This window comes from Perna viridis, chromosome 4, assembly GCF_037379345.1.
Source record: "Perna viridis isolate PV_CMFRI_1.1 ecotype Kerala chromosome 4, ASM3737934v1, whole genome shotgun sequence".
In the NCBI taxonomy this organism is placed as follows: Eukaryota; Metazoa; Mollusca; class Bivalvia; order Mytilida; family Mytilidae; genus Perna; species Perna viridis.
Window position 1 is genome coordinate 40,282,360 of NC_142448.1, and position 11,901 is coordinate 40,294,260.

At 30.2% G+C, this 11,901-nt stretch overlaps 2 long non-coding RNA genes across 2 annotated transcripts; both read left to right on the forward strand.

Moving 5' to 3' along the window:
• Positions 1-1,073: 1,073 nt before the first annotated feature.
• On the forward strand, positions 1,074-3,002 carry LOC148620073 (uncharacterized). The gene is made up of 3 exons (XR_015921328.1): positions 1,074-1,762; positions 2,181-2,247; positions 2,849-3,002. It is a non-coding gene; the product is annotated as an uncharacterized LOC148620073 (long non-coding RNA).
• Positions 3,003-7,775: 4,773 nt separating this feature from the next.
• Positions 7,776-9,470, forward strand: LOC148620074 (uncharacterized). Its single transcript, XR_015921329.1, has 3 exons — positions 7,776-8,167; positions 8,586-8,652; positions 9,314-9,470. It is a non-coding gene; the product is annotated as an uncharacterized LOC148620074 (long non-coding RNA).
• Positions 9,471-11,901: the final 2,431 nt, after the last annotated feature.

Consider the following 11,901-nt stretch of genomic DNA (forward strand, 5'->3'; position numbering starts at 1 on the left):
AAAGAATTAAGCAAGAAATCCAAGTTAATATATTTGTTGCCAAGTACAATAATGTATGAAATCTACGACATACGTATTCTGCATTGGCAGGAGTTCTACCATCTTTATAGAGCAGGAATATTTGTCATCGACTTACTGTCTCATTATAGTGTTTGTATTAGTAGTAGATTTTGTTCGCTAGTTTAATGTTACTGCAAAAAGACTAGTATTACCGAATTAATGATCTTGAACTTGATGTGTAAGAACATTAAAACTACATACTAAAGCGGGTATCTTACAGCTTTACCAGTTAGTTAATTAGTTAGGTCAGTGAGATCAGAGTTGTATTTGGGTACGGAAAGACAGTACGAGAAATGCCTATTTAAATAGCGCGTAACAATTAGAACATGTAACTGCACTGGCGATAGGTAAGAAAGGCTTCTACATTCAATCTATAGAAACGAATGGTAGATTCAATTTTAATTGGGCCAATATCAAGGTACATACAGACGTGCAGCTGGAATGGATCAACATGGCTTTTACATTCAATCTATACGAACTTTCCAACCCTTTAATATATTAAAAGTCATATTTTTTTGCGAATTTGACAACAGGTCTGTGAATTCTATGTGGTATTTCTGCAAGCTAAAATGAAAACTACACAGAAAATTGTTATAGAAACCGGTTGTTTTAAGCTTTTCTCGTCATCAGATAATGTCTCATTGAAGTACCTCTGTTACCACTATTAACTCTGTTATACCTGAGTGTTCTTACAAAACATTTTAAAACATGGATCTGTATGGGTATGTGATCTTTTATTTATCTATCAAAAATTTGTCATTAAAGACCCGCATGTTTCATTGTGATCACAACTGAGCTGTTGAAGTATTTCCCAAATATCACAGCTTTAAAAGTAAATTGAAAGTTGGCTTAAAGTTTATATGTACAGACCATAGAAGTAATATCTAGATATACTAACAAGATACACACGAGCTCCTTCGAACTCAAAAATCGCTGATATCCTAGTATTTGTATTTTTGCAAATCAGTTTCCTGTCATTTTAATTCACAGTGCAATTAACAACAGTTTATGTCTACAGGTAGTTTGCGAATTGATCTCAACCGGCACTCGCCGTGTCTCAACTTATCGCCGCGACTCCGTTTCCGCGACTCAACCGGTGTTGGGATGCGCTTAGAGCGTTGAGAATGCAATTTTTCTCAACTGCGTTTAGGTGAGAAAATAAACTCCGCGTTGGGCCCACTGTATTTGCACATATTTAATGTATGTGGCAGAGTGGAATTTAAACAGGAATTGACTGTGGATATAATATTCATTTAATGTTACTCTTTCTATATATTTTTGTATTGTATTTTATTTATTATATGATATATGATTTGAGATTAATAAATGAATGGTTTATATGTTTATTAAAACTTACTCACATTTATATTAAAATGTATACATGTTGTTACTTGTATCAGTGTAATTGATAATCATTTACTTTGACTGATGGATTTACCTATCAGCTGATGAGCTATTTATAGAACTCTTTATTTCTCTTTTACTTATTGGTCTATTCAGGTCACATGTACTTTAAAATTCTCTTTGGGGTTTCCTTTGGAATGTGAGTATTATTCTCTTTGAGTTTGCTGAGCTGGATGGCAGACATATTGATTTCCTTGAGATTTTTATAACTTAGTCTATAGTTTCTGACTAGTATTTCAACATACATCTACTTTAGAAGTTTAGTTGTATTGCTGAGTTTCTGGAACTTGTATTTGAGGTTTGTTTCTATATTTCTAGCACTTTATCCCACTAAAATAACTTTGTCTTAACTGAGCAGCTAGTATGAGGTTGAATGTTTAGTTTGAATTTGATAATGAATTTGCAGTATGAAAATGAACTGAGTGAATGAGTAAAATCTATTTAAACCATTTAAAGAGACTAAATGATATAAAAGATTATAAATATTTAAAATAGTTAATAATTGAGCTATTAAACCAAAAGTTTCAAAAGAGACAAATCTTGAATGAATGTGATTTCTTATAAATAGATAGGATATAAATAATTGATTAAATGGTTAGATTTTAATATGTTAAATAATATTTGTATTTAATGATGTACAAAAGTGTTTGGTGTTTGTAATGAATGTTATTATTGTTCCATGAACACATCAGTTATGAAAAATATATTTGCTTCAGGTTTTATATGATGTGTCATACTGTATTATACCAGACAGTTAACATGATCTTTTCATCTATTTGAGAGGTAAGCATTAAGTTGTGTTTTTATTATAATTTTTTGTGTTAACATACCATTTGTGGCAATGTTTGGCAAACTTATGTTTGAATACTATTATGTCAGAAGTTACAAAATTATATTGGTATGAGATTTATGTCAATCATGAATAATTATAATTCATACATGTAGACGCAAGATATATTGAGTCTTAGAGACAGACAAATACATGAAAACATAATCTATATTTTATTCTAACAATATTGTACAGGTTGACAGAATATGTTCGTTATTTAAAAATAGAGTTATCTTTCTTTTCTCTGTACTTAAAGTATTTTATTGTATTACAGGGTCAATTAATTTATTTGTAACAGATTCCAATCTGTCTTATCAATAAAGGAACCCTAAATCATCCATGTGTATTTTGTGGAACCCAATATGGTTTCATGTAAATTGTATTGTCATAAGGGATGGAACAGCAACATGCACCTTATAGCTTCATGTTCAAAGCTGTCAGAAAATGTGTCTATGAAATGTAATTTCTTAAAAAAAAAATAAACCAAATTTTGCAGTCTATCAATGCAGAATCTCGTAAGCAACAAATCTATTTTCATTGCATGTTATATTTCAGACTTACAAGGTGCTAGTAGTTACCGTTTTTTTTTCCATCGACTTTTATACCCCCGTCGCATTGTGACATCCAATTGAAAGCAACAGAAATGGTCAATCAAAGTGTTTGTAAAGCAAGTTTAAGAGACTCTTCAAATCTTGAGAAATGAATTATATTTAGTGAAGGTAATGCAGTGTTACCGTTAGTCCAAAATGTTTTTACTCTATAGAGTATTTGTTTCATAATTAAGAAGTTGTCGAGTACAGATTCGTTTCCCCCTTATACACGTTCGATATTTCAATAAAATTGTGGTAAATGTCGTTGTTTTTGAACAATAACTAGTTAACAGCATTTAGATACAATAATCATATAGTTGTCGCCTTTGTGTTATTTTTAAGGCATTTAAGAACGTCCAGATAAAGCAAAATATTTATAATATAAGTAGTAAATTCAAATATATAATTGACCATTACCTGACAAGTGTTTATCTTTGTTTCTATTTTGATGTACTTTAAGGCTTTGTCTTAAATAACACAAGTCACTGGTAAAATATCATTTTATGCAACACATAAGTACATCTTGTATAATAATATGTGCAGTTCGAGAAGAAAAAGAGTATAATTTTTGATAACTGAGAATGAGTATAAGGTCTCAGGAGATTAGATTGAGTGTCAAAAGAAGGTCCCTAATTCCGGAAATTACTAATCAATCTAATTTCATATAAAGCATTTTTTCGTTGCATCTTTCAGAAAAAATTTGTTTTCTTGAATGGACATTTGAACTTAGAAGACATCATTTTAGGATTTCAAGAAAACACGCGGAAGGTCAGTTTTCATTAAAAAAAAAAACGTTAAAATATTAACAAAAAAGTAAGATGATGCCAGACTTTCCAACCCTTTAATATATTAAAAGTCATATTTTTTTGCGAATTTGACAACAGGTCTGTGAATTCTATGTGGTATTTCTGCAAGCTAAAATGAAAACTACACAGAAAATTGTTATAGAAACCGGTTGTTTTAAGCTTTTCTCGTCATCAGATAATGTCTCATTGAAGTACCTCTGTTACCACTATTAACTCTGTTATACCTGAGTGTTCTTACAAAACATTTTAAAACATGGATCTGTATGGGTATGTGATCTTTTATTTATCTATCAAAAATTTGTCATTAAAGACCCGCATGTTTCATTGTGATCACAACTGAGCTGTTGAAGTATTTCCCAAATATCACAGCTTTAAAAGTAAATTGAAAGTTGGCTTAAAGTTTATATGTACAGACCATAGAAGTAATATCTAGATATACTAACAAGATACACACGAGCTCCTTCGAACTCAAAAATCGCTGATATCCTAGTATTTGTATTTTTGCAAATCAGTTTCCTGTCATTTTAATTCACAGTGCAATTAACAACAGTTTATGTCTACAGGTAGTTTGCGAATTGATCTCAACCGGCACTCGCCGTGTCTCAACTTATCGCCGCGACTCCGTTTCCGCGACTCAACCGGTGTTGGGATGCGCTTAGAGCGTTGAGAATGCAATTTTTCTCAACTGCGTTTAGGTGAGAAAATAAACTCCGCGTTGGGCCCACTGTATTTGCACATATTTAATGTATGTGGCAGAGTGGAATTTAAACAGGAATTGACTGTGGATATAATATTCATTTAATGTTACTCTTTCTAAATATTTTTGTATTGTATTTTATTTATTATATGATATATGATTTGAGATTAATAAATGAATGGTTTATATGTTTATTAAAACTTACTCACATTTATATTAAAATGTATACATGTTGTTACTTGTATCAGTGTAATTGATAATCATTTACTTTGACTGATGGATTTACCTATCAGCTGATGAGCTATTTATAGAACTCTTTATTTCTCTTTTACTTATTGGTCTATTCAGGTCACATGTACTTTAAAATTCTCTTTGGGGTTTCCTTTGGAATGTGAGTATTATTCTCTTTGAGTTTGCTGAGCTGGATGGCAGACATATTGATTTCCTTGAGATTTTTATAACTTAGTCTATAGTTTCTGACTAGTATTTCAACATACATCTACTTTAGAAGTTTAGTTGTATTGTTGAGTTTCTGGAACTTGTATTTGAGGTTTGTTTCTATATTTCTAGCACTTTATCCCACTAAAATAACTTTGTCTTAACTGAGCAGCTAGTATGAGGTTGAATGTTTAGTTTGAATTTGATAATGAATTTGCAGTATGAAAATGAACTGAGTGAATGAGTAAAATCTATTTAAACCATTTAAAGAGACTAAATGATATAAAAGATTATAAATATTTAAAATAGTTAATAATTGAGCTATTAAACCAAAAGTTTCAAAAGAGACAAATCTTGAATGAATGTGATTTCTTATAAATAGATAGGATATAAATAATTGATTAAATGGTTAGATTTTAATATGTTAAATAATATTTGTATTTAATGATGTACAAAAGTGTTTGGTGTTTGTAATGAATGTTATTATTGTTCCATGAACACATCAGTTATGAAAAATATATTTGCTTCAGGTTTTATATGATGTGTCATACTGTATTATACCAGACAGTTAACATGATCTTTTCATCTATTTGAGAGGTAAGCATTAAGTTGTGTTTTTATTATAATTTTTTGTGTTAACATACCATTTGTGGCAATGTTTGGCAAACTTATGTTTTGCTGTTATTTTAAATTTTTCTTGTTGCATACAATTAATAGAGTATAAGAGATCTGTACAGAATACTATTATGTCAGAAGTTACAAAATTATATTGGTATGAGATTTATGTCAATCATGAATAATTATAATTCATACATGTAGACGCAAGATATATTGAGTCTTAGAGACAGACAAATACATGAAAACATAATCTATATTTTATTCTAACAATATTGTACAGGTTGACAGAATATGTTCGTTATTTAAAAATAGAGTTATCTTTCTTTTCTCTGTACTTAAAGTATTTTATTGTATTACAGGGTCAATTAATTTATTTGTAACAGATTCCAATCTGTCTTATCAATAAAGGAACCCTAAATCATCCATGTGTATTTTGTGGAACCCAATATGGTTTCATGTAAATTGTATTGTCATAAGGGATGGAACAGCAACATGCACCTTATAGCTTCATGTTCAAAGCTGTCAGAAAATGTGTCTATGAAATGTAATTTCTTAAAAAAAAATAAACCAAATTTTGCAGTCTATCAATGCAGAATCTCGTAAGCAACAAATCTATTTTCATTGCATGTTATATTTCAGACTTACAAGGTGCTAGTAGTTACCGTTTTTTTTCCATCGACTTTTATACCCCCGTCGCATTGTGACATCCAATTGAAAGCAACAGAAATGGTCAATCAAAGTGTTTGTAAAGCAAGTTTAAGAGACTCTTCAAATCCTGAGAAATGAATTATATTTAGTGAAGGTAATGCAGTGTTACCGTTAGTCCAAAATGTTTTTACTCTATAGAGTATTTGTTTCATAATTAAGAAGTTGTCGAGTACAGATTCGTTTCCCCCTTATACACGTTCGATATTTCAATAAAATTGTGGTAAATGTCGTTGTTTTTGAACAATAACTAGTTAACAGCATTTAGATACAATAATCATATAGTTGTCGCCTTTGTGTTATTTTTAAGGCATTTAAGAACGTCCAGAAAAGCAAAATATTTATAATATAAGTAGTAAATTCAAATATATAATTGACCATTACCTGACAAGTGTTTATCTTTGTTTCTATTTTGATGTACTTTAAGGCTTTGTCTTAAATAACACAAGTCACTGGTAAAATATCATTTTATGCAACACATAAGTACATCTTGTATAATAATATGTGCAGTTCGAGAAGAAAAAGAGTATAATTTTTGATAACTGAGAATGAGTATAAGGTCTCAGGAGATTAGATTGAGTGTCAAAAGAAGGTCCCTAATTCCGGAAATTACTAATCAATCTAATTTCATATAAAGCATTTTTTCGTTGCATCTTTCAGAAAAAAATTGTTTTCTTGAATGGACATTTGAACTTAGAAGACATCATTTTAGGATTTCAAGAAAACACGCGGAAGGTCAGTTTTCATTAAAAAAAAAAACGTTAAAATATTAACAAAAAAGTAAGATGATGCCAGACTTTCCAACCCTTTAATAATTTAAAAGTCATATTTTTTTGCGAATTTGACAACAGGTCTGTGAATTCTATGTGGTATTTCTGCAAGCTAAAATGAAAACTACACAGAAAATTGTTATAGAAACCGGTTGTTTTAAGCTTTTCTCGTCATCAGATAATGTCTCATTGAAGTACCTCTGTTACCACTATTAACTCTGTTATACCTGAGTGTTCTTACAAAACATTTTAAAACATGGATCTGTATGGGTATGTGATCTTTTATTTATCTATCAAAAATTTGTCATTAAAGACCCGCATGTTTCATTGTGATCACAACTGAGCTGTTGAAGTATTTCCCAAATATCACAGCTTTAAAAGTAAATTGAAAGTTGGCTTAAAGTTTATATGTACAGACCATAGAAGTAATATCTAGATATACTAACAAGATACACACGAGCTCCTTCGAACTCAAAAATCGCTGATATCCTAGTATTTGTATTTTTGCAAATCAGTTTCCTGTCATTTTAATTCACAGTGCAATTAACAACAGTTTATGTCTACAGGTAGTTTGCGAATTGATCTCAACCGGCACTCGCCGTGTCTCAACTTATCGCCGCGACTCCGTTTCCGCGACTCAACCGGTGTTGGGATGCGCTTAGAGCGTTGAGAATGCAATTTTTCTCAACTGCGTTTAGGTGAGAAAATAAACTCCGCGTTGGGCCCACTGTATTTGCACATATTTAATGTATGTGGCAGAGTGGAATTTAAACAGGAATTGACTGTGGATATAATATTCATTTAATGTTCCTCTTTCTATATATTTTTGTATTGTATTTTATTTATTATATGATATATGATTTGAGATTAATAAATGAATGGTTTATATGTTTATTAAAACTTACTCACATTTATATTAAAATGTATACATGTTGTTACTTGTATCAGTGTAATTGATAATCATTTACTTTGACTGATGGATTTACCTATCAGCTGATGAGCTATTTATAGAACTCTTTATTTCTCTTTTACTTATTGGTCTATTCAGGTCACATGTACTTTAAAATTCTCTTTGGGGTTTCCTTTGGAATGTGAGTATTATTCTCTTTGAGTTTGCTGAGCTGGATGGCAGACATATTGATTTCCTTGAGATTTTTATAACTTAGTCTATAGTTTCTGACTAGTATTTCAACATACATCTACTTTAGAAGTTTAGTTGTATTGCTGAGTTTCTGGAACTTGTATTTGAGGTTTGTTTCTATATTTCTAGCACTTTATCCCACTAAAATAACTTTGTCTTAACTGAGCAGCTAGTATGAGGTTGAATGTTTAGTTTGAATTTGATAATGAATTTGCAGTATGAAAATGAACTGAGTGAATGAGTAAAATCTATTTAAACCATTTAAAGAGACTAAATGATATAAAAGATTATAAATATTTAAAATAGTTAATAATTGAGCTATTAAACCAAAAGTTTCAAAAGAGACAAATCTTGAATGAATGTGATTTCTTATAAATAGGTAGGATATAAATAATTGATTAAATGGTTAGATTTTAATATGTTAAATAATATTTGTATTTAATGATGTACAAAAGTGTTTGGTGTTTGTAATGAATGTTATTATTGTTCCATGAACACATCAGTTATGAAAAATATATTTGCTTCAGGTTTTATATGATGTGTCATACTGTATTATACCAGACAGTTAACATGATCTTTTCATCTATTTGAGAGGTAAGCATTAAGTTGTGTTTTTATTATAATTTTTTGTGTTAACATACCATTTGTGGCAATGTTTGGCAAACTTATGTTTTGCTGTTATTTCAAATTTTTCTTGTTGCATACAATTAATAGAGTATAAGAGATCTGTACAGAATACTATTATGTCAGAAGTTACAAAATTATATTGGTATGAGATTTATGTCAATCATGAATAATTATAATTCATACATGTAGACGCAAGATATATTGAGTCTTAGAGACAGACAAATACATGAAAACATAATCTATATTTTATTCTAACAATATTGTACAGGTTGACAGAATATGTTCGTTATTTAAAAATAGAGTTATCTTTCTTTTCTCTGTACTTAAAGTATTTTATTGTATTACAGGGTCAATTAATTTATTTGTAACAGATTCCAATCTGTCTTATCAATAAAGGAACCCTAAATCATCCATGTGTATTTTGTGGAACCCAATATGGTTTCATGTAAATTGTATTGTCATAAGGGATGGAACAGCAACATGCACCTTATAGCTTCATGTTCAAAGCTGTCAGAAAATGTGTCTATGAAATGTAATTTCTTAAAAAAAAAATAAACCAAATTTTGCAGTCTATCAATGCAGAATCTCGTAAGCAACAAATCTATTTTCAATGCATGTTATATTTCAGACTTACAAGGTGCTAGTAGTTACCGTTTTTTTTCCATCGACTTTTATACCCCCGTCGCATTGTGACATCCAATTGAAAGCAACAGAAATGGTCAATCAAAGTGTTTGTAAAGCAAGTTTAAGAGACTCTTCAAATCCTGAGAAATGAATTATATTTAGTGAAGGTAATGCAGTGTTACCGTTAGTCCAAAATGTTTTTACTCTATAGAGTATTTGTTTCATAATTAAGAAGTTGTCGAGTACAGATTCGTTTCCCCCTTATACACGTTCGATATTTCAATAAAATTGTGGTAAATGTCGTTGTTTTTGAACAATAACTAGTTAACAGCATTTAGATACAATAATCATATAGTTGTCGCCTTTGTGTTATTTTTAAGGCATTTAAGAACGTCCAGATAAAGCAAAATATTTATAATATAAGTAGTAAATTCAAATATATAATTGACCATTACCTGACAAGTGTTTATCTTTGTTTCCATTTTGATGTACTTTAAGGCTTTGTCTTAAATAACACAAGTCACTGGTAAAATATCATTTTATGCAACACATAAGTACATCTTGTATAATAATATGTGCAGTTCGAGAAGAAAAAGAGTATAATTTTTGATAACTGAGAATGAGTATAAGGTCTCAGGAGATTAGATTGAGTGTCAAAAGAAGGTCCCTAATTCCGGAAATTACTAATCAATCTAATTTCATATAAAGCATTTTTTCGTTGCATCTTTCAGAAAAAATTTGTTTTCTTGAATGGACATTTGAACTTAGAAGACATCATTTTAGGATTTCAAGAAAACACGCGGAAGGTCAGTTTTCATTAAAAAAAAACGTTAAAATATTAACAAAAAAGTAAGATGATGCCATAAAATATTTCGAGAATAGATAATGATAGAGATGTTTGGGTAAAAACGGCTATAGCGACAATAGAGCAATCAAAAGTCTTTTTAATGTTAGGAACAAATGGGGAAAAGAAACATAATAAGTAGACGTTCATCCAATTAAAAACAAATAGTCGCATAGTTCGTAACATGACTGGAATTTAAATACAAATTAATACCAGAAGAAGAAAAAATATGGTGGGGCTTCTATAAGACAATAAGTGCATATAACGAGACTTATTTTGCGGAAACAATACTGAGCTTTATAGTTCGCATTTATCATGTTTCATGTTTATATATATATATATATAAAACACGTTTAAAGCTGGTCATTTGTAATATTTGCAATACGATACTCATGAATAATGGTCATTATTGTAAAATATGATAATTGATTTGTAAATCAACAAAATAGTATAACTAAGGACACCATCTTGCTAAAGGTTATGATAATTCAGATATAAGGTTAGTTGCAAATAAGAGGAACACTTTATACTAATGCATTTTTTTAAATCACTAACTATACATTATAAACTGAGGTATTAAAATACGTGTATTGTATGTTAAGTTATTCAATAACTCATGTTTTTAATCAAGGAGGAACCTAATGCACTGTTCTTTACCTACAGCTGCAAAGCAAACAAAAACGGAAATGACAGGTATTAAATTAACAGAACAAACCACTGGCGAAGGGCAAATACAACCAGAATACATCAAAGTAAAAGTAGATTACATACTATGAAAAATAAAATGGACAGTTCGACAAAGTTCTTTTCCATCTTTCTTATAGAAAAAAATGAGATGTCGTATGATTGCCAATGATACAGTCATCCACCAAAAGCCAGTAAACGAACAATTAAACGTCTACAAGTCACTACACGGTCTCCTTAATGATGAGTAAAACCTATACCATAAGGCAAGCTGTAAAATGCCCCAAAATAAATGAAGTGAAACTAGTCATAAAGAACGAAACTCGACCTAATCAATAGAAAAAAAATAAAAATGGGCAACCAATTAACTTAAGGTTTCTGGTTTGGGACAGGAACATTAGGTATGTGACGGGGTTAAACATGTTTGTGAGCGCTCAACCCTCCCCAACCTGGGACTAGACTGAAGCTTGTCCAAACCACGCAGCAAAAGGACTTTACGTTTTATTCAGTTAAGGCAGGTGTCCAGTCCCTTCAGTGTCACTTACAACCAGACAGTTTAGGTCTTCCTTAAGGTTTCAAAGCGGTACCTTGCACTATTTTTTTTACTGTAAAAAAACCAAAATTCATCTGTGTAGTTTGAAAATTAATGACAAAGTCAAACGTTCCATTTAAAATGTATTTATGAAGATTTTATTGTGAAGAAAATTGTTCTACCGATAAAACCGGAAGTGTACTATATATTCTTATAAAATTTAATGACGGACAGATATCACGGTAGAAAAAATAGAGTTTTCATCTACTTTATCATGATTTGCAATACATGACAGATACGAGATGTAATAATAAAAAAATGTATTATGGCATTATAGCATCATATATTTGAATCGGTAATGCTTAAAAACCCGACACTCATTTTGTCTTTCTTTCTTATCTTATCAAGAATGATTCTAACTATTTATTCGGATTTTAATTGTGGATGTCATAAACAAAAAAGCCATGTTGAATGCCGTTTGTAGCACTGATGTATTTAATGCAGAAAAAAAAGAACAAACAAAAGTACGACT